General features: G+C 43.4%; 2 long non-coding RNA genes across 5 annotated transcripts in view; one reads left to right on the top strand and one right to left on the bottom strand.

Annotated features, from left to right (window-relative positions):
- The window catches only part of LOC143829322 (uncharacterized), a 41,080-nt gene extending 14,375 nt beyond the window's left edge, over positions 1 to 26,705 (top strand). For 3 of the 4 annotated variants that reach the window (XR_013228072.1, XR_013228071.1, XR_013228069.1), the window contains exons 3-6: positions 2,459 to 2,508; positions 5,066 to 5,230; positions 6,742 to 6,833; positions 21,702 to 23,266. This is a non-coding gene — a long non-coding RNA (uncharacterized LOC143829322). Of the gene's footprint in view, positions 1 to 2,458; positions 2,509 to 5,065; positions 5,231 to 6,741; positions 6,834 to 21,701; positions 23,267 to 26,200 lie in introns of those variants that run through there. The other variant, XR_013228070.1, reaches the window with a different exon arrangement.
- Positions 1 to 27,318, bottom strand: part of LOC143829325 (uncharacterized) — a 60,495-nt gene that overhangs the window by 4,007 nt on the left and 29,170 nt on the right. The window contains exon 3 of the long non-coding RNA XR_013228075.1: positions 2,218 to 2,486. This is a non-coding gene — a long non-coding RNA (uncharacterized LOC143829325). The remainder of the gene's footprint in view (positions 1 to 2,217; positions 2,487 to 27,318) is intronic.

Below are 27,318 nucleotides of genomic sequence, written 5' to 3'. Positions count from 1 at the left end.
GATCTATGGATGTGACAATGGCACAGAATTAGATCAGTGCTGCTGTGGCACTGCTCTGTGGGCTGCCTGTGTGCAGAGAAAAAGGTAAAATTGCTCCAGGCACAGAAGGATGCCTATGTATTGTAGAGCACTTAGTAAGGCACTAATTCATCCTTTGGATATGACTTTCCACATACTTAACACACAGGTTGGCCACTGCGGCTGAGAGTATTTAAAGTGCCTCAGGTACATTATCTCAGCAATTTCTCTAACAGCCTTGTATAGCGGGTCAGTATTAGCATCTTGATGCTGCCGATGGAGGACAAGGCTGATGGAGAATGACTTCCCACCTAGCGAATGTGCCGCTGAAGAAAGCTTTTAAGTAGAGACTTCCCAGCTTGCCCCTCTTAGATACTATTTCACCAGCTACGAGAACACAAGTTTATTCCATGGCTACAGTGTAAGAAATAAAACCTTGTACGTTAGTGTTGCTAAATAATATGGAGGACTTAACTGCACATTATGTTGCGGTGGGGGGGGGCTGTGGTAAGGTGCCCCCATATGTTGCGTAGAACAGGGGTAGTCAACCTGTGGTCCTCCAGATGTTAATGGACTACAATTCCCATGAGCGTTTGCTGCCAGGGGCTCATGGGAATTGTAGTCCATGCACATCTGGAGGACCACAGGTTGACTACCCCTGGCTTAGAAGCTGGATGAGGAATGGCAATATGGATCCGGTGCCAAGAAGTGCTATTTTTTATAATCCTTCGACTGAGAAATATAGGAATATATATCTGAGGATTTGGACCTACATTTGTGATATGCAACTGATCAAATGAAGCTCCAAATCCTGAGCAGAGGAACAAACATTTTGGGGAAACCTTGAAGACACGGTGGGCAATTGTGCAGTTTATGAAGATAAGGGTTATATGTAGAGTTTTCTGCTAGTGTTTCTGAGACCACAATCTCTGTGTTTCTAAAGGCCATACTTAATACTCCCTGCCCCAGAGTTATTCCCCTTTTATATCCAAACTGTTTAAGGCTTGCATTCACAGCTTTTCCTTTTGGGGATTTGTTTCTTTGTTTTGTTACGTTCATTTAAGAAAATTTGCTTGTGGGTTTATTGGCTGAATCAGGGCCAGTTTAAGGGGGGTTCTGAGCAGAGAGTTCCCTGGATCCCCCTGTCTCCTGCCCACTAGGAGCCCCCCCCCTGCACTTGTGCCCTCTTTCTCACCCACCTACATGCTCTCCACCTGCTTTTGTGTTCTTCCATTGTCTGCTCACAAAGGGTCCCATTGCCCAAGCACACAGCTGCCTGCAGCCTTTTTCTCCGTGGCACTGGGCAGTGCTTGCAGCAGGGTGTACAAATGGTGGTGTGCCAGTAAGTGATAGTTCAGGGGACATTGGCAACAGTGGGCCCTGGTAGGGACTGGCCCTGGCAACTGCTCCATTTTAAGGGATGCTGGATGGATGAAAATGAGATGCAGTGAGGGATACAGGCTCTTCCAGGGGCTTTATTGGAGTCTGGAACTCATGGGTCGATATGCTAGGGGGGTGATTTGTTGATGGGTGCTTGTAGGAGCTAAATCTGCTGGCACATGTAAGGCCATTGTGTGCACTAAAAGCTACCATCCAGGTCTCTGGTAGAGCGGCAGGAGAAAGGGCAAAGGAAGTGAAGTCAGGATTTGCTGAAACAAGTTAAGATGCGGTCATTGTCTACAGACTGAATCCTGGTTTCACAACCTAGCTGCAGTTAAAATGAACCATACTTCTGCATTGCATCAGGACAGACCCGTTATCTTAAATACACAGCACAGGAAATGTATCCAGTGCACAGGAATCGGGAATTACTTTGCACAATCATTAGAATAATATATGAAATTATAGAGTAGCATTTGTTGTTTATAACTGCATAATTATTTCACAAATGCTTAGAATGCCATGAAAGCGGCATCCACCACTCTGTGAAATTAATTTGCCATTTGTATAAACAAGCTGATCAATCAAATGTCAGGTGATGGCAGCCAACCAGGTGGTTTAATCTGAGTCGACACCAATCACATATATGCTATGCAATGGTTCAAGTACAAATCCCCACTGACCCTGAGCCAGTCTTTCTTTTAGGTGAACATTTAGGCTTGTGGTGAAGATAAAATGGAGAATGGGACTCTGTAGTCCTTGGAGAAAGGGTTGGATAATAATGGATGGGTAGTCAGTCTACACTTTAGAAGTACTTACTTTAGGTGTGCTGAATCTTATCACAGCTGCCTCCTGGTCTATGCTGGTGGTGGAAAGTACTGTTAAGTCTCAAGGTTTTCGAGGCAAGAGACAGTTTGCTGTTGTTTGCCTCTGTGTAACAAACCTGGACTCACCACGTCGTAACCAGGGCCAACCCGGTTTAGCGTTCAAGATCGGAAGAGACTGGGCAAGCCTGGGCCATCCAGGTCAGGGTATTATCTTTCCTATCTTCTTCTTCCAGGCATGTCCAGGTGGAGAGAAAAGTGACACTGGAAGATAACCGACAAAGAAGTAAGTCCCAGGAAGAGGTAGATTTAGCACACTCCTACCTGCATATTTGTTTTGCTTTAAAATCACCATTCCTGGGTTTAAAGAGAACGGTCTGCCATGACCATATGAGAGTGCGGAAAACAACAGGAATAGTAGAACCAGTGTAAAAAACGCAAAGTGTCAATATAGCACTACAGGAAGAAAAGCTCAGCTTTCTACAAACATTTAAGTTGCTTACTACCCATTCCAAAAGTTGTTTTCCGAGGGATTAAATGTACTCTGCAAGACAATATGCCTAAGGAGTTTGGAGGTACTTGCACATTCAGAGGCCCCTGCAAAACGTTAACAAAAATATTGTTTGTCCTACCATCCACGCCTTCAGGAACTCATGCCAATCTGTTATTTCTTAATCTGAGCATATTTTCCCACCCCATCAAGTTGATGTTTCAACTTTCAGTAGACTGTTAGCAATCCTGGGTTAGAATGGCGTCATGTAAAATTATGTGGTCTTTCTCCCCCATTGCTTAACAGTCTCTTAGGACTCTTAAACCCGTTAACCTGCTGCAGCTATTATGATTCCAACCATTTTCAAGCAGTTACTACGATGTCTTACAAAAGCAAGACTTACAAGTATTATATTTGTTACTTTTGTTGATAGAAAAGGACATGTATAACAAGCTATGTTCCCACCTAGGAGTGGTTTAGAACAGTGGTCCCCAACCCCCGGTCCAGGGACCAGTGCCGGTCCGTGGATCAGTCAGTACCGGGCCGCAGCTCCTCCTCATCCTCCTCCCCGGCTGCTGCCTCAGGGGCTGCCCTGCCACTCTGCTGCTGGCTCACCTTTAGTGATCTCTAGCGGCCGCCATGGCTGGGGCTCCCCCTTAGCATGGCACTGTGCAGCAGCTGTTGGCAGAGACCCCCTCAGCGGGAGGACAGGGTGCTGGCGGGAAAGCAAGTGGGGCAGTGGCTCAGCTGGCAGCGGCGACGTCCCTTGGCAAAAGACTACCCCCCCCCCGGGCCTCAGTAAAACTGTCAAGCGTTGACTGGTCCCTGGTGATTAAAAGGTTGGGGACCACTGGTTTAGAAGTTTACATGAAACCTGGGTTAGGTTTAAGGATTCTAGAACTTCTCAAAAGGCCAGTTTTCTGAGAAACTCCTTCAAACAAGGAAAAGAGGCACAAAGTATACATGATCAACATTCTGAGCTGGTCCACAGGCACCTCTATACTCTCCCCATCTTCCCTACTCCCCACAATTTGCTTTGTTTTGAGCTGTATTTCAACCATGTACATCCATTATTATCTCCAACAGAGAATTTTTGACACATTTCTGAGACAAAACCTTGCCTAAAGCATTTTTCTGGCATAGAGTAACAACTAATTTGTGGTTCTGTGAAGTCACAGACATTCTCACAAGTGTGTATGTGAAAGGATCGTGTTCTGCTTGAACTTCATTGTAACTATATAATACCCATTGTCTTCTCAAAAGCACATGTTCCAATCTTAACTTTGGTTCTTTGCAAAAGTTGACCTTTTGTTTTTACACTTATGGATTGAAAGGGAGGAAACTCCAGACACTGAGATCTGCTTGACATATATGATGTCATTATTTGTTTACACAAACCAGGTAAGTTATCAAAAATGTGGGGGGAGTTAAGCAATAAGCTTAAACATCAGACATTTGATATGCTGAATTATAAGGGGTGAAAGAAATGTAATGTTCTTAACCTATACTGTGTCTCTAGGAAGATTCAGAGCTGAAGATGGGAATTGGCAGTTCAAGAACATTTTTATTGGTACTTCATACTGACAGAATCATAGAATCATAGAGTTGGAAGGGACCTCATGGGTCATCTAGTCCAACCCTCTGCACTATGCAGGACACTCACATCCCTATCGCTCATCCACTGTAACCTGCCACCCCTTTGCCTTCACAGAATTAGCCTCTCCGTCAGATGGCTATCTAGCCTCTGTTTAAAAATTTCCAAAGATAGAGAACCCACCACCTCCTGAGGAAGCCTGTTCCACTGAGAAACCGCTCTAACTGTCAGGAACTTCTTCCGGATGCTTAGGTGGAATTTCTTTTGAATTAATTTCAGCCCATTCGTTCTGATCTGTCCCTCTGGGGCAAGAGAGAACAATTCTGCTCCATCCTCCATATGGCAGCCTTTTAAATACTTGAAGATGGTTATCAGATCCCCTCTGTCGTCTCCTCTCTAGGCTAAACAGACCAAGCTCCCCCAACCTTTGTTCATATGTCTTGGTCTCCAAACCCCTCACCATCTTTGTTACCCTCCTCTGGACACGTTCCAGTTTGTCAACATCCCTCTTCAACTGGGGTGCCCAAAACTGAACACAGTACTCCAAGTGAGGCTGAACCAGAGCAGAGTAAAGTGGTACCATCACCTCCGGTGATCTGGACACAGGAGCATTTTGGAGGAACCTGTACCAGCTTACCTTCACCCCTATGAATCATATTTTATGAATTTATTATCAATCAACTATCACTATTTTCTGGGATTATTTTAAAAAGTTTAATTATATTTTGTCTGTGTCTCCCACATTCTTTGTTCCCACAGCCCTGGTAGGACTGGGGTTTCCAGAATGGCCATGGTCACCTGAAGTCATGTTCTTCTGATCTTCTGCTTCACCTCTCCCATCAACTCTGGTATCTTCCTGAGTCCATATGGCAGAGGTCCCCAACCTTTTGGAATCTGTTGGCACTTTGGAAATGTTGGGAACAGGTAATGGAACCAAAACAAAGTTGCCACCACGGAGAACAACCAGCAGTAAAATGGCTGCCATGGGGTCTTTGTCCAAAGACAAAATGTTAGAGGGATTCATAAAACATTAGGGGGTCCAATCCAAGCATTATGGAGGAAGCTGTTTCCAAATGGGAGCTCTTTTCAATCACAAAGATGATATTTAAGTGAATCTTATGAAACATCTCTTACTTCTTTGAAGCAGAGTAACATCAGAATTAGACCTTCACTTTGATTATGAAAATTTTAGAGAAGAAATAAATGGACACAAAAAATCCTCAATGGGGAACAACAAGCATGTTTCTCAGCCCACTTGTTATTTTCAATTAGTGTAAGGGGTACCAATTGATCTGAATAAACCACAAATGATCTGTACTTTTATATATTATCAATGAGAGATAGTAGCTACAGACAGAAGACCCAGTGCTCTTGTAATTAAATGGTTCTCATTTCAATGCAGGGACTATGTACGTGTGAAATTGTGCTGTATGCTAAAATTAATGAGGAAACACTTGTTCCAATAAGATGTAGTGCTTCTTTTGAAATTATGGACTTATGATAAAGCAGTTGCTTTAAACAGTAGGTTCCAGGGTCAGCATAATTGTGTCTAGATCTCTGAGTGTTGTTAAAAATTGCAAAGATGTCTGGGGTTAGCATGGTTTAGGATGGGCTCTGCATGAGATTTTAATTCACAGTGGGCTCCCCATAACTGATTATGCACAGGGCAGTGGGGCCAATCCCTGATTATGCACAATGTCATCACCATCCCGGCTGACTCCCAGCCCTGGCCCAAATCAGGGCCTCAGATGGCCCACGGTAAGGGAACGCAGATACTTCCATGTTCCTTGTGTTGCTGTGGTCACCATCTGTGGCCCTGCTGGGCCAGCCTCCCCCAACCTACAGTGTCCCCGCAGGGACAGCAAACGCCCCAGTCAGCTGCATGGTGCAGTGGAGCCAAACAGGCCGTTGTCCCACCCCCACGATGGTGGGTTAGTGGCACGCCACTCTTCTGCCATTGTGTGATCGGACCCCAATGCCCCCTGCTCCCCCCCCCCCCGCTGCTGCCTCTGCCATACAGCACAACAGGCTCTTTCAGTCCTGGCATTGTGCGTGTGCACAAACAATGTCGGGGCAGTCTGCGTGCACCAAAGTATTCCTTCCCCCAAGTGTTCTTGGGAAGTGGCGGAGCATGCTACCCCACCACAAGGAACTAGCAGCAATCCAGCATAGCTGCTGCTGTCCATTATTGGTCCATGAAAACCTAGTTCACAGTGGTTGAGAAATTATCAATTTAGAGTGTTTTTGCATGATGGATATGAAATGCCTGGGATATTTCTCCTTGTTGATACCATAAATCAGCAACATTGGTAATGAGGTAAACATTTGCCCATCTCCCTCCTTGCCCAAGAATACTTATGAAGCTGGATTAAAATGTTACATATAGAAATAAACTATATTTAAATAAAACTTTATTTCTGTATATGTGGATATAGCACATCCCCATCTTAGAGATCTCTGATAATGCTGGAAAGAAGAGAAGAATATGAAAAACCAGCTCTGCAAGGTACAACAAGCCCCAGCAATGGTGAGCAAACAAAGCCAAACATAGAAAGATGTTTTATTATATTATAATCTTTAAACCATTCACTCAGTAGCATTTCAGAGGAATATTTGAATGAGTGGGTTGAGAACATTAGGCCTTGTTTAAGTATTAGTAGCACAAAATTATACCCTACAGCAGGGATCCTCTACCTTGTTGAGCCTGTGAATACTTTGGAATTTTGAGAACTGTTAATAGGCACTTCAGCACAATGTCTTTCATGTTGGAGGTCACTCACAAAATGACTGCCATACAAGCTAGGTTCAACTACAAAACGCTGGGAGATTGCGCTATATATTAGGTGGTTCCAAGCCAAGTATTCTCATATGCTGTTAGCTACTGAATGGATGCTTCTCGCAAACCCAGGGGCAATGGGTCCCTGGATTTGTTTGATATACCACCTATTGCTCTAGATGAGTGGTTCTCAACCTGGGGTCAGGACCACTTTGATGGTTGAACAACCCTTTCACAGAGGTCGCGGCAGAGCGAGCAGCTTGGCTGTGGGGGGGGGGTGCTGCCACTGTTGCCGCTCCTCCTGCAGGCTCCCACGCTTAGCCACCAGCTGCTCCAGCAGTGCCTCCAGCGCATTTTCCTGCCAGGCGCTCCAGCTGGTGGTGCAGCTCGGCGGGACAAGAGACAGAAATGAACTGAGAAACCCCAGGAAAAAACAAATTTATATACAATCCTGATCAATGGATCTTCATGCCATGGGTCAGTTTCATTTTCGGTTTAATTTCTGTGAAAGAACACGTGCATAATGTTATGGTTGGGGGTCACCACAACATGAGGAACTGTATTAAAGGGTCTCGGAATTAGGAAGGTTGAGAAGCACTGCTCTAGATTTAAGCCAGGATTGCAAAGAGATACTTTAAAGAAGAAACAAGTAGGCACGAAGAATCATAATGGAAGGTACCATGGTGCTTGTGGGTCTACAGCAAACAAATCTTACCAGAGAACTAAGCTTAGCTATACTGTATAGAGAACGACTGTGATGTAGTGGCTAAAGAATGAGATCAGAACTTAGAAGACTTAAATTCAAATCTATACTCTGCTATGAACATAATTGCATGATCTTGGGCCAGTCACAAACTCTCAGGGGCTTTCCGCACCGGGATCTTTGTAGCAAATTGGTTGCTGAATGAAAAATCGCCATTTAAAATAGTGGAATTCGTCGTTATGCATACCTGCCTTTGTAGTGGAATCCAGTTGCGTTTTGTAGCGTTTCCCACAGGCTTCCGGTCTCGGCAAAAATCGCTAGAAAGGAAGTGCTATTGCCAAGCTCGTCCCGCCCCTGGCCGTCAAGCAGCCAATGGGCAGCCGTTAGCATGCTCCCAAACAGCCCCTTTCCCTTTAAGAAAGTTTAAAAAAAAAAAAAACAGACCCATTGCAACGAATCTGTGTTGATTCGTTGCAACGGAGAGACCCATCCAGCTGCCTGGTGTGTTTGAGCTGTCGTTTGATCGTTGCCACGCTCCCTCCGAGTGAAAAAAAAAAATCCCCCCCCCTCTCACGGGCCAGATTTTCGGCTGAATGAATGTGTAAAAAATAAAGGGAAAATACATCAGCAAACGGGCTTTTCTGTTGTTTGTGCTTAGTGACTCTGTGGAGGGACTGAAGCCGGGGAAGCCTCTAAACAGAAAGAAGCTCGCTGGTGTGTTTATCCCCGCTCGCTCGGAGAAAAAAAAATGGCGATCGCTTCGCCGGAAGATCAGAGGAGAGAGCCAGGGGGAGGGACTTTGTAGAAACCGCAACAATGTTAACGCACAGGTCTTTTTCGCTAGTGTTGCAGATTGGTTGCAGGAGTGTATCGCTTTCCGGAGGGTGAATCCACTTTTGGGGATTTCCCTGAAAGCGCTACAAGGAAGCGCTTTTTGCAGATCGATTTCAGGTGTGTGGCAGATTGTCAACGACGTTGTGCATAACGGCAAATCAGTAGCGTTTTCAATTGGCAACCATTGTGCGATTTTGAAGGCGTGCGAAAAGCCCCTCAGTCTAACCTGTCTCACAGAAAATAAGGTAGCCAAGTAAGTCTGTTGCAGAGGATGGGTGCCCTCAAGAACAAACAAAATTTATGAGCTTTTGAAAGTTACTGTTAAATTCATCCATAATTATTTATATTCTAGTTAAAACTAAGACAAAGATGAGAATTGTTTTGAGGGGGAGCTTAAATTCTTTGAAGGAATGGTTGGATAAAAACATAATGAATATATTTGTTAGTAAAGGACTGGATTTTACCAGTTTTTTTTCTGATTTCTCCTCCTAATGGTAGCTGCTGTCCTATGTGGTTATGTGCTCCCAGCATAGCCTTTTTGGGTGATTATAAAGGATTCTTTTGTCCCTTTTTATTAAAAGAAAATCTGGTAGGATCCTGACCACAGGCTCTTTCTATGTCTTCGTGTGAAAATGAAAGAGCCAAATTACAAAACAGACAAACAAACATTGCAGAGAAATGAGATAACTTGAAATGTATATCTTTAGAAAACTGAAGTTTTTTTTTAAGGGTTTGTAAGAAACCTAATATAATATATTGATTTAACTAATCAGCTATCTAGATTGGGGTTAGTAAAATGGTTCTTAAATTATCATCCACAGCAAATTTAAATTCATGACAACCTGCTATAGAGTAATTCAGTGTAATTACATTAACATACAATTAATTTATGTAAGAGCAGAATCATGCAACTGAGTTGGAGATTTACACAATTGCCATTCATTATATTATCAGTTGACTAACAGTTAAGAAATCACTCTGGTAAATGTACATGCCTTGTCACCTGAAAAAGCAGGGAAGTGGGAGGGAGAGTTTGTTGGCAACTTTGATCTAATCACAGTGGTGTCTGAATCCATGCTGAACAATCACTTATGATGGTCACATTTGTATCTGGTAGATGTGGCATATGCCTAAGAATTCTGTTCTGCTTTGGGGTTCAGGGTGGCCCTGAATCAAACAAACCAAATTGGCCTGTTCAGATCTACCTTTCTCCTGGCCGCAGCCAAAATAAAAGCAAGATCACCTGTGGACCCAATCCGCTGTTAAGTTTAAATGTCTACCAGCCCTTTTACCAGTCTGCTTTGCTTTCTTCCGCTCCACTTCCAACAGGGGGAAGAGAAACCAAGCAATGAAATGGCTTGTAGTTATTTCAATCTAATAGCAGGGCAGGTGTGCTTATCAGGCTAAAATGGCTGTGAGCCATTTCACTGGTCAGTTTTCACTTCTCCTCTCTTCAAAGCGCGAAACCAACCAGTGAAATGGCTGTGAGCATTGGTGTTCATAGGTCAGACCTGTGGACATTATAACAGTTTGGCCCTCATTTAGAAAAAAAAATGTACGTCATTTCCTGTATGAACCTAGAAGTGATTTTACCATGTTTGGGCAATGCTCTAGAATTCTCCTGATATTTTATTATACAGTCTTCAAGTTTGGAGTGAATCCTAGAGGTTCTCTCTATTGCAGTGACATCACTTCAGGGTTTGCAAAGGATGTGACATTACAGTATTGTCACATAGCTGATTTTGTTGTTCCTACCCCCAGAGTTTGCTGTTACATTTGAGATAAGTTACATAACCTTCAAAGAGGGAAGGAAGTATTTGGCAATTTTCATTTGACTTAACCTATAATGTTTTATTACTTGCAAAATGTCTTGAGTCTAGAGAAAAAGTGGTATGAATATTTTAATAAATGTTCAAAAACCTTGGAAAGCACACTATCTTATCCATTTGGTGCCTCTTAATAATAATGAAACAGCCTTGGGAGACAGACTGTCCGGCCTATGCAGGGCCAATCAGGGTGCAGCCAGCTGCACCCTGATTGGCCCTGCCCCCACAGCTCCCGCCCTCCCTCACCAAGTATTCACCCATTGCCTCACAGACATGCCTGGCTGCTACAGCCAGCCAGTCGGTGACTCCTCTGCTCCACTTGAAGGGCCCCAGTTAAGAGGCCCAGCCGGGGGGGGGATGCTTCCCAAAGGCCTGCAAAGACATCGCTGCTGCCCCGGGTGTGACCGTTTCAAAGCCCATTCGTATGAACGGGCTTTGCCACTAATTTTTGATGTTTTTCAATGCCATTCCATAATTGCCTGATAAGGATGCTGCCATTTCTGACTTGAATCACCCCACCTTGAAAAGAGGGATCTATGTAGCTAAAGCTCTACTGGGCTCTGTAAGGATAGAATATTGCTGCAGATGGTTAATACAAGTATGGGAAAAGATCTATTATCTGGAAATAGCCTCAATGACCCTTGCTTATATATATCGTGCACCTGTATCCTGAGAGGCTGTATAATCTGTAGAAATGAGTATGTTGTATAGTTTCTAGCATTCTCCTGAGACCATTTTCTTCTTTCTGCTAAAAAAAACACTTTCTAGGCCTTTGGCAATAATTTCACATTTAGGAAGTAAATTTCTTTAAAATAAGTAACTTTTATTGGTCCTCTCCTTTTTTGTGTTTTGTTTTTCTTGCGCATCATTTATTTATTTGTTTGTTTGTTTATGTTTCGATTTTTATGCTGCAACTCTCACAATTCCTTGTGCAGGTTCACAGAAGAGTTTCCCCACAATAAAATCCCATAACAATAATAAAATTCCCCACTTACAACCACCTCCTGAGAGCGACATGTCCCTCCCACCCCCAGCTCAACAGACTTCCTGGAATAAGGGGGACTATCTCAGGGGAGCCAAGATCTCACGTATCTATGGGCAGCCCAGATCTTCCTTGCCCTGGCCTCAACCAAACAACTGTTTTAATGTTTTGCTATTTGCTGCCTTGGGGACCCTGCTTAGGTAGAAACATGGCACAAAAACATTTTAACTGTAATAAAAATAAATAATTGTGACAATTTTTTACCCTATACAACTGAATATATAAAGATGGCTTTGTTATACAATACATGATGAAAAACGACATTGAAAAGGAGGGCAGTCTCCCCTTTTGAACTGGGAAGAGCAGATAAGAGGTAGCAAGTATAGCCTAACCCAGAATTCCCCAACTTTTTAAAGCCTGGAGGCATATCTGGAATTCTGACACATGATGAGCATAGCAGCAAAATGGCTACCACAAAACAGCTGCTGCAGGAGGTACAACTGGTCACAAACCGATTGCCACAGCTTAACTTCATCTACACAGTATAGATCCTTGTGCTGTGGTGGCACATGTTGCCAAAGCAACATTTACAAAAGCCTGTACAGCGAATCAAATCTCCAATTGTCAATCAGGGGCGTTACTGGCCCCACCCACTTTCTAAAAGCATTTGGTGGGCACCAGAAAGGATGTTGGTAGTTGACACGGTACCCACAATATCCATGTTGGAAAATCCTGGTCTAGCCACAAGCACAAAAGACCTCGTAACATTTGGGAGATTTCAATCCACATTTATTTTTGGAAGGGTGAATCGGAATCAAATATTTATTTATTCTAGATAAGATGGTTAATCATAAAACTATAATCTGATCAACACTGTAAGGTGTGCTCAACATTCTGTAAATAAAAGTTACAGCAGATTAACCTAATAAGGAGATTTTTAGGAAGTGGGTATAATTTGCAACCATAGATCAGCACTACTGTGGTCATAAACTTCATAAACACTTTGAGGCAGAGATCAGACTCATGGAAGAAATTTGAACAGGAATTTAGGGTGCTTGTAAAACAAAAAACAAAAAGATCTGCAGAACCAGCTTGTGTCTCCTTCAGAGTTTCCACAAAGAACTTTCTTACTCTTGAAAACTTTTTTGCCAGTTCAAGGCCCGACATTGCTATCCACTCTCTGATTTCCTTTGGGATTGTAAACATATTGAGAATACATGAATATTTATTTATGACATGAGATAGATCGCTCCCTAAACTAACTTTTAAACTCATAGACCCATTATGCACGGGCCATAATGTGTGCACTGGCAGCAGCAGCGCTTCGGGGAAAATCCCTGATAATGCTCGCTGGCGCCAGCGCGGGTGCATCCTGGCCCAAGGCTACGGAAGGCACGCGTTAAGCAAACACGAGAACATCCACAGCTTCCTGGCTACACTGGGGACCGGCAGGGGCTGAGGCGGGCCAGCGCTGTGCATAATCCCCAGCGCCGGGTCTTTTGGCCCGCCCAGCCCGACCTGCGGTGTTCCTGTAGGGATACCGCACGCCCCTGCGGGCTCTGTGGAGCCGCAGAGCTGGCAGGGGCAACCCCCTATGCCCACTAGTGTATGTGGAGGGGGACCTTCCCCCCTCTACCCAACCCCAGCTTATTTCGGCCGGCAGCAATCCGTCCCTCCCGGCCTCAGCGTAAAGCGTGCGTATGCGTACACGGGGAACGGCATGGCGGCAGCGCAGGATAACTGCCGCCATGCATAAAAGGTTATCGTCTCTGAATGTTAAGACTCTTCCTGTGCCTTCTGGGTTTTATTGAGTGAGAAGAAAAATCTTTTGATAGGGAAAGTAGTAAATTCCTCAATGTTACCCCTTGTAGCCCCCCCCCAACCAGGCTGTGGGTTCCATGGTTAGAATACTCACTCAGGCATCCATTCTCAAGTCCATTCTGTAGAGACAAGCTGGCTCAAACACCAACAGTTTGTTTACAAAGAGAAAAGTCCCAAAACAATAGCTTCCGCTAACATGAAAACTGGAAACAAAAGCTCTAGCCAGTAGGACCAAAATAAGTCACACAAATATTAGGGGAGAAACAGACTGTTCTGCTATACACATATTTAATAAATATACCACATCTCTGCTGAATGATTTTAAGATCCAACCACTCTTTGCTGATGTGTTTTCCATGTAGAAGAAGTGATGTATCGTGCCTTCATTACAATATTAGGAGGATGGATGCTTCTTCTACTGCCTAGACCAGTTAAATTGATTTGCCTGAGGGAACACTGAGAACTCATACCCTGCTGCCTTCAGAAACTGAAATTGATGCTTTAGATCAGTGGTCCCCAACCTGCGGGCCGCGGCCCGCTGCCGGGCCGCAAAGGCCATGGCACCGGGCCGCGGCTCCCTCTCCCCGCCCCGCCCCCGCAGTAAAAAACTTCCCAGGCCGCAAGCTTGCGGCCCGGGAAGCTTCTTACTGCGGGAGGCGGGGAGAGGGAATCAGGGCCGGGCCGCGCCTGTGCGGGCCACGCCCGCTCGGCCCGATCCGCGGGCGCGTACCGTGGGCGCGGCCCGGGCGCGGCCCGGGCGCGGCCCGATCCGCGGGCGCGGCGTGGGCGCGGCCCGATCCGCGGGCGCGGCGTGGGCGCGGCGTGGGCGCGGCCCGATCCGTGGGCGCGGCCCGCGGGCGCGGCCCGATCCGCGGGCGTGGCCCGCGGTCCGCGGGGGCGCGGCCCGATGCCCTGCCGGTCCCCAGCCTCGGAAAGGTTGGGGACCACTGCTTTAGATCACAGGTTTATGAACTACCAGTGCCTGAAGTCTCTTGGACAAATAAGTGTTTCTCTAAGGAAAAAGGAACCAAATTCAATCTCCTTGTCACTGTTTGCTTCTTGGAGACAGAAGGCATAGTCTTGCGTTTATCCTTTGCTCAGTCACCTTTTTATAAGGCTCTACATAGCATTATAGGAGCCTCTTGTGGTGCAGAGTGGTAAGGCAGCAGACATGCAGTCTGAAAGCTCTGCCCATGAGGCTGGGAGTTCAATTCCAGCAGCCGGCTCAAGGTTGACTCAGCCTTCCATCCTTCCAAGGTTGGTAAAATGAGTACCCTGCTTTCTGGGGGGTAAACGGTAATGACTGGGGAAGGCACTGGCAAACCACCCTGTATTGAATCTGCCATGAAAATGCTAGAGGGCATCACACCAAGGGTCAGACATGACCCAGTGCTTGCACAGGGGATACCTTTACCTTACAAAGCATTATACAGAGAGTGGGAAGTAAGTGGGAACTGGAATATGTGCCCATATTATTAATTATTTATTTGTACTATCTGGAAGAATGTTCTGGTAGTACCAGTTTTTCAGAATAAAGGGAAGAGGCAGGATTTGAAGAACTATCACGCAATTACCCTCCACTCAGTTACTAGGAAAATAGACAAGGCTTATTTAAACAACACTGAAAAAATGGATGAAAGAGTCAGAAATTTGTGAGGAACAAGGTGGGTTCTAACAATGATGCTTTGTAGTTGATCACTGCCTGGTTTTAGCTTATTTCATTGAGAACTTTACTTTCTCAGTAAATCATCATCTATAAGTATCCTTCATGGATTTACACTCAGCATTTGATAATATCTCTAGAACTAAACTATGGCAGAAGCTAAAGGAAACCATGATTAGCAGAGGTCTGCCATGGTTACTGGCTAGATTATATCAAGGCACAGATATGAAAATCAGATGTAGCCGTGAAGGCCAAACTACAAATTCTATCTCAACCTTTAAACATTATCAACAAGGTTCTATTTTATCCCATTACTTATTTAGTCTATATATCAATGATATCCTCAAAGCAGTTTCAGGAGCTACTCACAATGTACCTATCCTTAATAATCAAGATCTTTCCATTTTAATTTATGCTGATGGTTTTGTGTTATTATCTCACACAGTGAGATAGGTTTAAAACACATGTTGTGGCTCCTACTGTGGTTCCTACTAAATGCAGAGAAATCAAAAGTAGTTGTTCTTGCCAGAGAATGCTGACCAAAGAAAAAGAACTGGATGGCAGTTACATTGAACAAGTAACAACATGCAGATAATTTAGGAATATTCTTCCAAGAAAAATCAATCCCAATGTATTTCTTATGAGACAACCCCAGATTTAAATGCCTTATTGTTGTTGTTTTTCACATGGAAGAAGAGAAGTATTACTGAGTAGCTATAAGGACTTTATGGGGTAACAGGTATATGCGGGATTATCGAGTACTTATTAAAATTCCTGAAAAAATTAACCAGGTTACCAAACTGTGTATCCAGTACAGCTATTCACCAAGATTTTGCAATTCCTTTATTGCAATCAGTAACTCGGCTGGATGCATTTAGACACAGGATTAAAGTTCTTTTTAATGATAGATCAAAACTCCTTTTAAGACTAGAAGATCCCTTTCAATGGGAAGCAGCTAGAGAATGGAACAACTAAATCTTACTCCACATTTACTGTTCGTGGGTGGGAAGCGAGAAAGCTGCATTCCAAAGGGTGAAAAAGCAGTTACTGATGCTGGATTTCAGAAGGACGAATCAGCAAGCAAGAAGGATGTGTTCCCTTCCCGACAATGGACTTGAACCTCCAACTGCCTTACCAGCATATTTAAAGTCCATGATGATTCTCTGATATCGTTATTGATTTCTTTTTTGGCTGCTGTATTAACCCCAGAAATCAAAGGTCGCTTTTTGGTAGTTCCCTTTCCAAAATGTTGGTGTTTCTGCAATATGGGGAAGATAGGTGCCTTGGCTCATCCATTTATCAAATGTCCCAAATTAAGTAAGGATGTGTTACCCTGATACTTAAGAAGACTGCATTCACAAATATTAATCAGAGCTTTTATTTGGTTTTACAAGGCAAGGACCCTACAGGGTGAGAGGCTCTTCCCTGCCCCCATCCTCCCTCTCGGCCATGCTGCTTCCCAGCACTTACAAGGAGGAGGGAGAGCCAGCACCAGGTGAGCTGGGGAGTTAAGGGCAGCTATCCAAGCACCCTCTACCCATTCATCCCCAGCTATGCCACTCTCCCTGGCCTCCTGGCTGCTGAAAACAGGGGCAGAGTTGAGAAGGCATGCTGTGTGTTGGCTTCACCATTCTCCTTGGCCTCTTGCCACTGAGACAGATAACCAGATGTACCCCATGTCAAGCATGCCACTTTTCCAGGCATCCTGGCCATCAGGGGAGCTGGAGTAACCATCTGGCCCTCTGTCTGTTTTTTAAAAGGGCTTTATTACTAGTATATCTATACATATATATTACCCAATTTAAAATTAGCAACCCAGCTTAAAATTAAAAAAAAAAACTTCTGTGACTGAGCTTTCCCACCCCACCTCTCCATGTGATTAGGCTTAAGGCTGTGGACAAAAGAGCCTGATCAAAGCCCAGAGCCGTAGGGAAGGGCGGTATAAAAATCTAGATAGATAGATAGATAGATAGATAGATAGATAGATAGATAGATAGATAGATAGATAGATAGATAGATAGAAGATTCTATAAACAATTATACAGGAAATGGTAGATAATGGGGAACTGGAATACTTTATCATTAATTTATTATTATTATTATTATTATTATTATTATTATTATTATTATTTCATTTGTATTTTGCCTTTCTTCCCAATGGGGACCGAAGGTGGCTTATGCCATTCTCTGTTCCATTTTAGCCCTGAGATGCTTACTAGCGATTGGGGCCATCCCTCCAAAAAGACATAATTCCCCAAAATGAACCAGAAACCAATCCGCACACAAGAAAGAGCCCTAGTAAACAAGAAGAAATAAGGCACCTACTGAGACCCACGAGGAAGTAGAGTGATCTAAAGAAACTAACAACCACCAAATATGGAGATCTCACACACATCGGCTATAATGGAGAAATAACAACGGGGGGGGGGAATGGCAAGGGAGTCAAGGATTCCAATATTGAGGGGAAGGGGCAAAGACAGCGGTGGGAGGAGGTATGACAAGATAAGGGATCCAAGATACAGACATGTTCAGATTCCTTCCAACTTCCGTCCCATCTTTCAGGACACTAGAGTAGAGGCAAAGGTGAACAACCTGCCTCCAACACTGATGATGTGCAACACCAGGTCAAATATAACAAGACCCACACCTTGCAAAATTACTTTGTAAATAACAATTTGGACCTGGTGTGTGTAACGGAGACCTGGGTCAGGAAGGGTGAGTCACTTGCTCTTAAAGAGCTAGCCCCTGCCAGGTTCTTTGTCCTCTATCAGTCTCAGACTGCGGGGCATGGAGGAGAGGTGGCAATCCTAATCCGAGAGGATTTCTCCATTAGGGCTCTCCCTGCTTGGTCAATCCTAGGAATTGAATGTGTAGGCCTCAGGTGAGACTCAACAGAGAGCATGGCCATCTGGTTAGTGTACCACATGCCCCATGCACCTCAAGATGCCCTTCTAGCCATGCTAGAGGAGGTGGCAGACTGGACACTACAGTTCCCTAGACACTCAATTCTGGGAAACTTTAATGTCCATGCTGGAAATGGACTGGACCTAGTGTCAGCCATGGTGATACTAGGGCTCTCACAATTTGTTGTTGGCCCTACCCATCAAGCAGGCCACACCCTGGATCTCATTTTTGGCATTGGGTTGAACGTAGATCTGGTCTTGGCTAATGTGGTGCCATGGTCAGACCACTATACCCTAAAAGCCTGGCTAAGGCTGCCACCCCCTCCTCAGTTGGGCACCTAGCAGATTTTCGCTCATCCGCAGAGGCTTATTTATTATTTATTTATCTATTACTTAAATAATGTATTATTTATTTATTTATTTATTTATTTATTGCATTTCTTTGTGGATCCAATTGGATTCCTTAATGTTCTGCAGGACCCAATGCCTCCTGGCACTTCTCTAAATGGTTTGGTCAGTGACCGGCATGACAGAATGCTGACTGCCACTGATGAGATAGCTCCCCAACGTCCTTTCTGCCCCCGTCTCAAGTGGGCTCCTTTATACACCGAGGAGCTCTGTGAGAAGAAACCAGAGCTGAGATGACTAGAGCGTATCTGCAGGAAGACTTGCAATAAACTTTCGAGAACATCTTATAGAATGCAGTTGAGAGCCTATGAGATGGCAGCGAAGTCAGTAAAAAACATTTTTTACCTGACCACCATCATGTCTGCTAACTCATGCCCAGGACAATTATTTAGGATAGTTCAGTCTCTCACCACCCTGGAGCAAGGGCACCAAAATAATAACCAGTTGGATATCAGCTGTGAGGCATTTGCGAGTAATTTTGCACACAAAATCTCAACACTCCGCCATGACCTCTATCCAAACTTAGATACAGAAAGTGAACTAGAGCCCCTTGGCCATCTTTGGAGTGTTCACTGAGTAATTTCAGATGATTCACACTGACTGAAGTAGACAGGATGCTAAAGGCAGAAAAGCCAAACACATGCCCCTTAGACCCATGCCTATCATGGCTGCTAAAGGCAACCGATATAAGAATAGTGCCCACCCCCATCTCCCATGAGATAATCAATATCTCCCTCTCAACAGGGGAATTTCCAGAGGGGCTAAGAGAGTCAGTGGTTTGCCCACTGCTCAAAAAACCCTCTCTGGACCTATGACAACCTATAAACTATTGTTCTGTCTTGCACTTAGCGTTTCTGGGGAAGATGCTTGAAAGGGCTGTTGGAAACCAACTGTCAGCATTCTTGGAAGAAGCTTCAGTCTTAGGTTTCCAGCCTGGCTATAGAATAGAAACAGCGCTAGTTGCCCTGACAGACTACCCTGAGCCTCAGGGAAGGGTGGTATATAAATATAATAAATAAATCTAATCCTCACAACTATCCTGTGAGGTAGGTTAGGTTGAGAGAATGTGTCTGTCCATAGTCACCTAGTAAGCTGGCTTTCCTTGGTGCAGTGTGTCTTCTGCATACAGTATCACTCTAGTGACCTTCTACGGCACAAGTGCGGATTCAAACCCAGGTATCCCAGATAGAAGTCCGACCTTCATAACCTCTACACCACTCTGGTTCTCCACTGATTCAACCCGAGAGGACATTTAAAAATAAGGTGACCATTTCATTCCAAGTAAAAGCTCACCTTAAATGTATATAATAGCATAAAGATATTGGAGGTTTTAATTTCAGTGGTTTTCCTAACAATGCCTAACAAGGAATCTTTTGCACTGTGCACACGTTTTAATGAATTAATATATTTATTAATGATCTAGATGAGGGGGTGGAGGGACTACTCATCAAGTTTGCAGATGGCACCAAATTGGGAGGACTGGCAAATACTCCGGAAGATAGAGACAGAGTTCAACGAGATCTGAACACAATGGAAAAATGGGCAAATGAGAACAAGATGCAATTTAATAAAGATAAGTGTAAAGTTCTGCATCTGGGTCAGAAAAATGAAAAGCATGCCTACTGGATGGGGGATACGCTTCTAGGTAACACTGTGTGTGAACGAGACCTTGGGGTACTTGTGGATTGTAAGCTAAACATGAGCAGGCAGTGTGATGCAGCGGTAAAAAAGGCAAATGCCATGTTGGGCTGTATCAACAGGGGCATCACATCAAAATCACAAGATGTCATAGTCCCATTGTATACGGCACTGGTCAGACCACACCTGGAGTACTATGTGCAGTTCTGGAGGCCTCACTTCAAGAAGAACGTAGATAAAACTGAAAGGGTACAGAGGAGAGCGATGAGGATGATCTGGGGCCAAGGGACCAAGCTCTATGAAGATAGGTTGAGGGACTTGGGAATGTTCAGCCTGGAGAAATGGAGGTTGAGAGGGGACATGATAGCCCTCTTTAAGTATTTGAAAGGTTGTCATTTGGAGGAGGGCAGGATGCTGTTTCCGTTGGCTGCAGAGGAAAGGATGCACAGTAATGGGTTTAAACTACAACGATATAGGCTAGATATCAGGGAAAAAATTTTCACAGTCAGAGTAAGGAGGTGGTGAGCTCCCCCTCACTGGCAGTCTTCAAGCAAAGGTTGGATACATACTTTTATTGGATGCTTTAGGATGCTTTGGGCTGATCCTGCGTTGAGCAGGGGGTTGGACTAGATGGCCTGTATGGCCCCTTCCGACTTTATGATTCTGTGATTGTTTTCACTGAATGGTGAAAGTCATTCCAGATCCCATCATTACATAAAAGCTTTGGATATTTGCCCCAGTGGGCATCATGTTGCTCTTATTCAGAATAAATGTTATGCTCATTTTTGTCATCCATTTGTATGGCAAGATCCTTTCAGAGCTCTTCAACATTTGTTGCATTTTTCATTATCCTGAATAATTTGGTGCGTTATGCAAAGTAGGCTAATACACACTGCTTATGCTTGACTTTTCATCATTTATCAATAAATTAAATAGTACTGTCTCTGTACAAGTCCTTGGGGAAACGCTTTATTTCCATTCATTGTGAAAACTGTCTAGTTATTCCCACCCCTGAATCTTGATTTTTAACTATTTTTGATCAGTGAGGACCTGTTCACTTACCTCATGACTATGGCATTTATTCAGGACCCCTTGGTAAGGGACAGCATTAAAAGATTGTTCAGAAGTTCCAACTATATAATATCTGATGGATTATTACTACCTATATAAAATAATAAACAAACATATATCTGAGGATTACCTCAAAGAAATTTAAAAGGCATACATGGCAGGACTTCTCTTTGCAGGTGCCATTAAAACTTTTCTCAGCAAGATTTCTGTTTAATAATTTGAGCTCTGATAATTGGTTCCACCAGTTTACATGGGATTCAAGTTAATTGTACAGGTACATAATTTTTGGCTCTGATATTAATTTCTTTTTTCGTTTGAATTGTCTTTACATTTTCCACCTTGGAATTTTCCAGTTAAGAGGATGATTTTATTGATATTTTTGTTTAAATAAGACATAGGTTTCTTGACTATTGGTGATATGATGTCAGAATATACTTATTTGGTACTTTCTAGGGTTTTTAAAAAATGAATTCTGCAATTCTCTTGCCACTTTTATTTGACTTTGTTCCCCAGGTGGTCTTCTAAAAACACTGCCTCTAGTGTGGGTATATATCTAATCTTTTATTTATTTATTTCTATAACTGCCCCTCCTGGCATAGCTGGCTTGGGGCAGTTTACAACAATATGAAGACCAATAAAAAATAATCAATTTTCCTTTTTTGCAATAACTTTTGCATTCTTTTAGTAATCCTTTCTTACCTTTGTCATCTAACAGCCCAGCCTTTAGGTATTAAAGAGATGTCTGACCTTAGAAATATATTGTCTTTCAGGTAAGCCTATGAATGGTTACAGAAACAACGCTCAATCCTATTGAAAAAGCAGTCAAGGATAAACTGTCAGCAGTCCGTAGATGTCACACCACTTAGGAGAACCCCGTTCAAAGGACTAGATCCAGCAGATGTGTCTCTTCTCAGCGGGGAAGGCATTAGCAATCTGGAGCCAGGTATGGGAAGATCAAGAGAAGACACAGTCAGGAGAAAAAAGGCTAACAATTGCTAAGCACACGTAGGGCTGCTGTTAAGAGGCTGGAATTAGCAGCAGGGAATAGTACTAGTGCAAAGTTCCTGTTGTGACAGACGCACAACCTTGTCAGTCACCAAGACCTTTTAGTCAATCTTGCCCTTTCTTTCGAGGACACTTTTAGGAAATGTGTTTATTATGAAAACACCACATTTTTCACCATGCCTGATTTAGTAATCTTCACATGCACTTACCTAGGAGGACGGCTTATTTTTTAGGCCCCAGACCTTGAAGCTTGCCTTGATTCCACATGCTTTGGTGAATTGTTCTGATAAAATACTGTTGTTACGTTTGTTGTCAAATATTGTGCAGCTGTAATTTTGATCATTTTTGCCCTTAGCTGAGCACTGTAGGCAGACTATAGAACTATTTTGATGGCATCCGTACATTTATAATCTATGCCCCTTGTGGCAGGGAAGCCTTAGGGTGGTGATAGGAAGGCTTTGTCCATGGCAGACAATGTCACATCCCTTTCAAAGGACATGACAATCAATCTTGGTCTATTGAGATATTGGAATTTCACAGTTCTTATTATATGGGTATAGAGAAAGTTCCAGGAATCTACCGTATTGCAGATTATGCCTAAGAACTTTGGTCTGCATGAAGTTCAAGAAATACTTTACTAAAAAGCTTTCCAGTCTTATTTGCATTTATTGTCTTGTTCTGGTTCTCTAAAATTAAATAGGTATATAGGAATAATAATACTGAAACCAGTGATTCTTAAGGAAAGGGGCATATGACATCTTGGGGATAATCTATAAATGTTGGGGAACAATCTAGAAATGTGGAGGATTTTAGACAGCTTTTTCTCCCCACTTGCAGTGCCTTTGAATAACTAGTTAAAGACAGTCATTTTATATTGCTTATCCTTCCCTCAGGATAGATTCCTAGATCAGGCATCCTCAACATGGTGCCCTTGAGCACCATGGCACTTTATGAGGGGTTTCCTGGTGAGCGTTTGCTTTCTGTAAAGCAAAGAGCCAATTCTGGTTTTTTACCACCTCACTTGAGCATAAGAACTCAGAAACAACTGACTTCACAGTAGAAGGATGTTTAGCTTGCAACTTTCCCAACATCTCTGGATTGGCTTCAAGCCACATGGTAGCCCTTTTCTGTCTGGCACCAGCCCTCCACGGAAGATGTTTTGTGGTAGTGCAAATTCCTCAAAATTCTAAAATTGCCACAGGTTCAACAAGATTGAAGACCTGGATTTCTCCCCCAGGACCTTTCTAAAAAGTGACACATTGCAACTGGAAATGAAACTGAAGGACTTGACTAATGACCATCAATAGGGTGACACTTCATTTGGGTGGGTGTTCAGGCTGGTGTGGCTGCAGTGGCAATAAAGGCCTCTGAGGCCTCCAGTGCAATAACCGAGAGAGGGCTACACTTCTCACAAGACTGGGCGTTCACAAGAGAGATTGGCAGTTTCAGGTAAGATACATGATCCGCTGCTAACTAGCGACAGATGAAAAAGCAATTGACTACCTGATCCACAGGATAGGGGATCAGCAAAGGAAAAGGTACTAGGTTGAGGTTATGTATGTATGTATGTATGTATGTATGTATGCATGCATGCATGCATGCATGCATGCATGCATGCATGTATGTATGTATGTATGTATGTATGTATGTATGTATGTATGTATGTATGTATTCAGCCACAGCTCTCCCCATGGTCTCAGGGTGACAGGGGAGAGCATTATCCTCAACTAGGGTCCTTTTCCTTTGCTGACCCTCTACCCTATCCTTGGTTGACCCTCTTAATCTATCCTATCCACAAAAATACTGTCACCTTATTTTTCTAATTCTCAAGCTCATTCACTGACAATCTGCCAGAAGAAGGAAAACTGGCCGGTCAGGTTGGAAGTGGGGGGAATAAGCAGGCTGGCAACCTTATGAATAATATTACACATAAGCTATAGCTACTGTTTAAGAACAAGTGTAACAAAATGTTTCCTTCTAAAACAGGCTTTCTCAACCAGGGTTTTGTGAAACCCCAGGGTTTTCTGACGGTCCCAGAAGGGTTTTGCCAACTGGGTGGGAGTCAATTCATTTTAAATAAATTTTTTTATTTTGAAAAAGTATTGTGTGATATGACCATATATGGTCATGTTGACCCAGCCCCCAATGGCCAATGATGGGCCTAGAGAGGATAGGGAGGGGAGGAGCTCCAGCCATATAAACCCTTTTTGGCTGAGGATCATTGCATGTGTTAGCAACTAAGTCCAGAGAGGTAAATACTCTCATTTTAATTTAGCATATCCTTGCCCCCACTGTTATTTAACTTATATCTCAATTATTTAAATTCTCATATTTCTAGAGATGAATTTCTCTCAGTTTGCCTGACTCGTGTTAAATTACCTTGCCTCTTATATACAGAGATACCACTGTTATACCAAGATCTGTGCTTGGGCTTTTCAGAGTATTGTTCCAATGAGGGCTTAGCTATTAATATTATAAAGTCAAGGGTTCTTCTCTTCAGTAAAAAATGAGGGATAAAGAAGTACAAGTGGTCAGTAGCAGGTCAATCCATAGAGCAATTGGAACATAAAATATCTAGGAATTTTTTCAAGTAAGCCTTTTTTGGAAGGTGCACTTGAACTCTGTTGTAAGAGTTGCTTATGAGTATTGGAAAGGCCATCTCAAAATTTTATTACTCCACTGGTGGCCAATACGTTCCTGCAGCAGTCTAAATATTTAATGCTAAAGTCTCCGGGCAGATGTTAAATGCTGCTGGAGTTTGGATCAGAGGCATAACAGACTACGCCAATAGACCACTATTATCATTCCTATATAATATTGTGTGAAACCCTTGTTGTGCATCTGGAATACCTCTGAGAGCCAGGGTTTGGGAGATGTCCTTAGAAGCAGAGGCCTGGGGCAGAGCATTCAGTCTGAAAATCAAAATCCTGACATAAAATCCAAAATCAAGCCGCCTTGAACTAGTATAGTTGGGCCAACACGCAAGTGATTGGGACAGATTACTGGATCATAAATTATCATTTATTTATTTATTTATTTAGATTTATATACCGCCCTCCCCGAAGGCTCAGGTTTGGGCACTGCCCCGAAGGATCATGTTTGGGCACTGCCAATGATGTGACAGAAACAATGCAAAGACAGAAATCGATCTAACTCATTGGAAGATGTCTGAGAGACCTTGATTATGATAGTATAAACATATTAGAGACTACAGAGTGTGCTCGTCTTTCTCAGAAGGTATTCTCCCCCCAACAAAAATGCCACACTATCTGCCCGACTGAACTTCCAAAGAATAGAAAGTATTTGTGCTTGCACACCTAAATGTCTTACTTTCAGCTGTGATGTTAGGAAGATTAAATGGAACTCCATATTCAGATAGATTCTGCAACTGCAGTAACAGGATCTATTCTGTGGATCATATACTTTTTGACTGTCCCAAATTTTCAGATCAAAGAGCTACATTGATCTCTCCATTCGTTGACCAGATATCTCCTCAGAAACTAAACCGTCTTGGCTACTCAATGATAAAGATAAACAAGCCAATGTGTGAGGCAACAATTCTGGCAGCTGTGGTTACATTACGTGATAACTTTTGTAGTAATTTTTAGGCTTTTATTTTGTGGAACTGAGGTCTGCTCTTTACAGTTTTGGCTGTGAAAACAATGATCAAGAAGTTAGTAGGTATACAAAACTAGGCCTCTATTATCACATTATTTCCAAGATCAGAATACTTCTGGGTTATGACAGTAGCTTGGTTTATAACTATTACTATACTCCAACCTGAAGCCATACATAAAAAAGGGTGAAGGAAACAACTGACCTAAAAGCCTCTTGTTTAGGGAGCCACAAACCCTATAGTTGCATTTGGATGACACCATAAAGTGCGGTTTGCAACACAAAAACTAGCAGACATACACAACAAAGCATAGTTTATTCCTAAATTCCAGTTAGTTTGCTTCCTTGCTCACCTACAACTAGAATCCATTAATGATATTGTAAGCTCTCTCACATTTCAGGGTAAGATAATGCCTTGCTACATTAATGGTTGGCTCATTATTGTTTGCTTGCATTCCATGGAAAGGAAATCAGAAACCCTGGACATCCAAAGGATCCCTACTTTTGATTAAAGATGATCAGCCACCTTTCCTGTTTCCTCCAGCCACTTTACTGCACTCCCAAAACTGTAGCATGAAACAAATCTTTTACAGACCTCTCACTCTCTTTTTGCCATTTGGCTACATTTTTAAATTTTGTCTTCTTTCAGAACGAAAAGCTAAACTTGAAAAGAAGTATATGGCCATGGCACAGTCCCTTCCTTGGAGGAAAAGCTCATTTTATGAGGTGGAAGGTATAGAAAACTGAATAAAAGCCTGTGAATAAGCATCATTTGTTGTACTGCTTGCATTTAAATCCTGCCTGATGTTACCCAAATTAGACTGAGTTGGGGAATTTTAGCTTGCGAGGGGCAACAACAGGAGACTCCACGTGTGCAGAGCAGGGTCCTTCCCATAGAAAATTTGCACAGAGACCTGTTTAAAATAAAATAATGGTTATTTACAACAAATTTAATATATAATTAACACCCTTCCACACACAAGAGGAAAAATAGAGGTGCGGTGGTGCAATACTGGATATAATTTGGGGGAAAGAAACATTACATCTACCGCTGTAATGTGTAGAAGTCCAGAAGAAACAGCAAAAGGTATGCAGGATATCCAGAAGACAGACACACAATGAAGAAAAGTGGGTTTACACCAGGGGTAGTCAAACTGCGGCCCTCCAGATGTCCATGGACTACAATTCCCAGGAGCCCCCTGCCAGCGAATGCTGGCAGGGGGCTCCTGGGAATTGTAGTTCATGGACATCTGGAGGGCCGCAGTTTGACTACCCCTGGTTTACACCATGGTGTGTGTGTGAGAAGAATCCCAAAGCACACACACATAAAAGAGTTCTGGCATGTGCTTTAAATCAGCTGTCCCCAACCCCCGGTCCAAAGACTGGTACCGGTCTGTGGATCAGTTGGTACCAGGCTGTGGCTCCTCCTCATGTTCCTTCCCGGCTGCTGCCTCGGGGGCTGCCCTGCCACTCTGCCGCCGGCTCACTTTTGGTGCTCTCCGGAAGCTGCCATGGCTGGGACTCCCCCTTGCCGTGGCACTGCTTAGCTGCTGAGGCGATGTCCCTTGGCAAAAGCCTACCCCTCCCCGGACCTCAGTAAAATTGTCAAGTGTTGACCGGTCCCCAGTGATAAATAGGTTGGGGGCCACTGCTTTAAATAACTAGATGTGTGTTTGGAGGCTAAAGTTTAGGGGCTCTGTAGCCCCTAAAACAATGGACTTGATTTTATTGCTGGTGTACATAAAGAAATCTGAGGAACAGGTGATA

The sequence above is a fragment of the Paroedura picta genome, chromosome 2 (assembly GCF_049243985.1).
Source record: "Paroedura picta isolate Pp20150507F chromosome 2, Ppicta_v3.0, whole genome shotgun sequence".
NCBI lineage: Eukaryota > Metazoa > Chordata > Lepidosauria > Squamata > Gekkonidae > Paroedura > Paroedura picta.
This window is presented reverse-complemented; position numbering and strand designations above follow the sequence as displayed.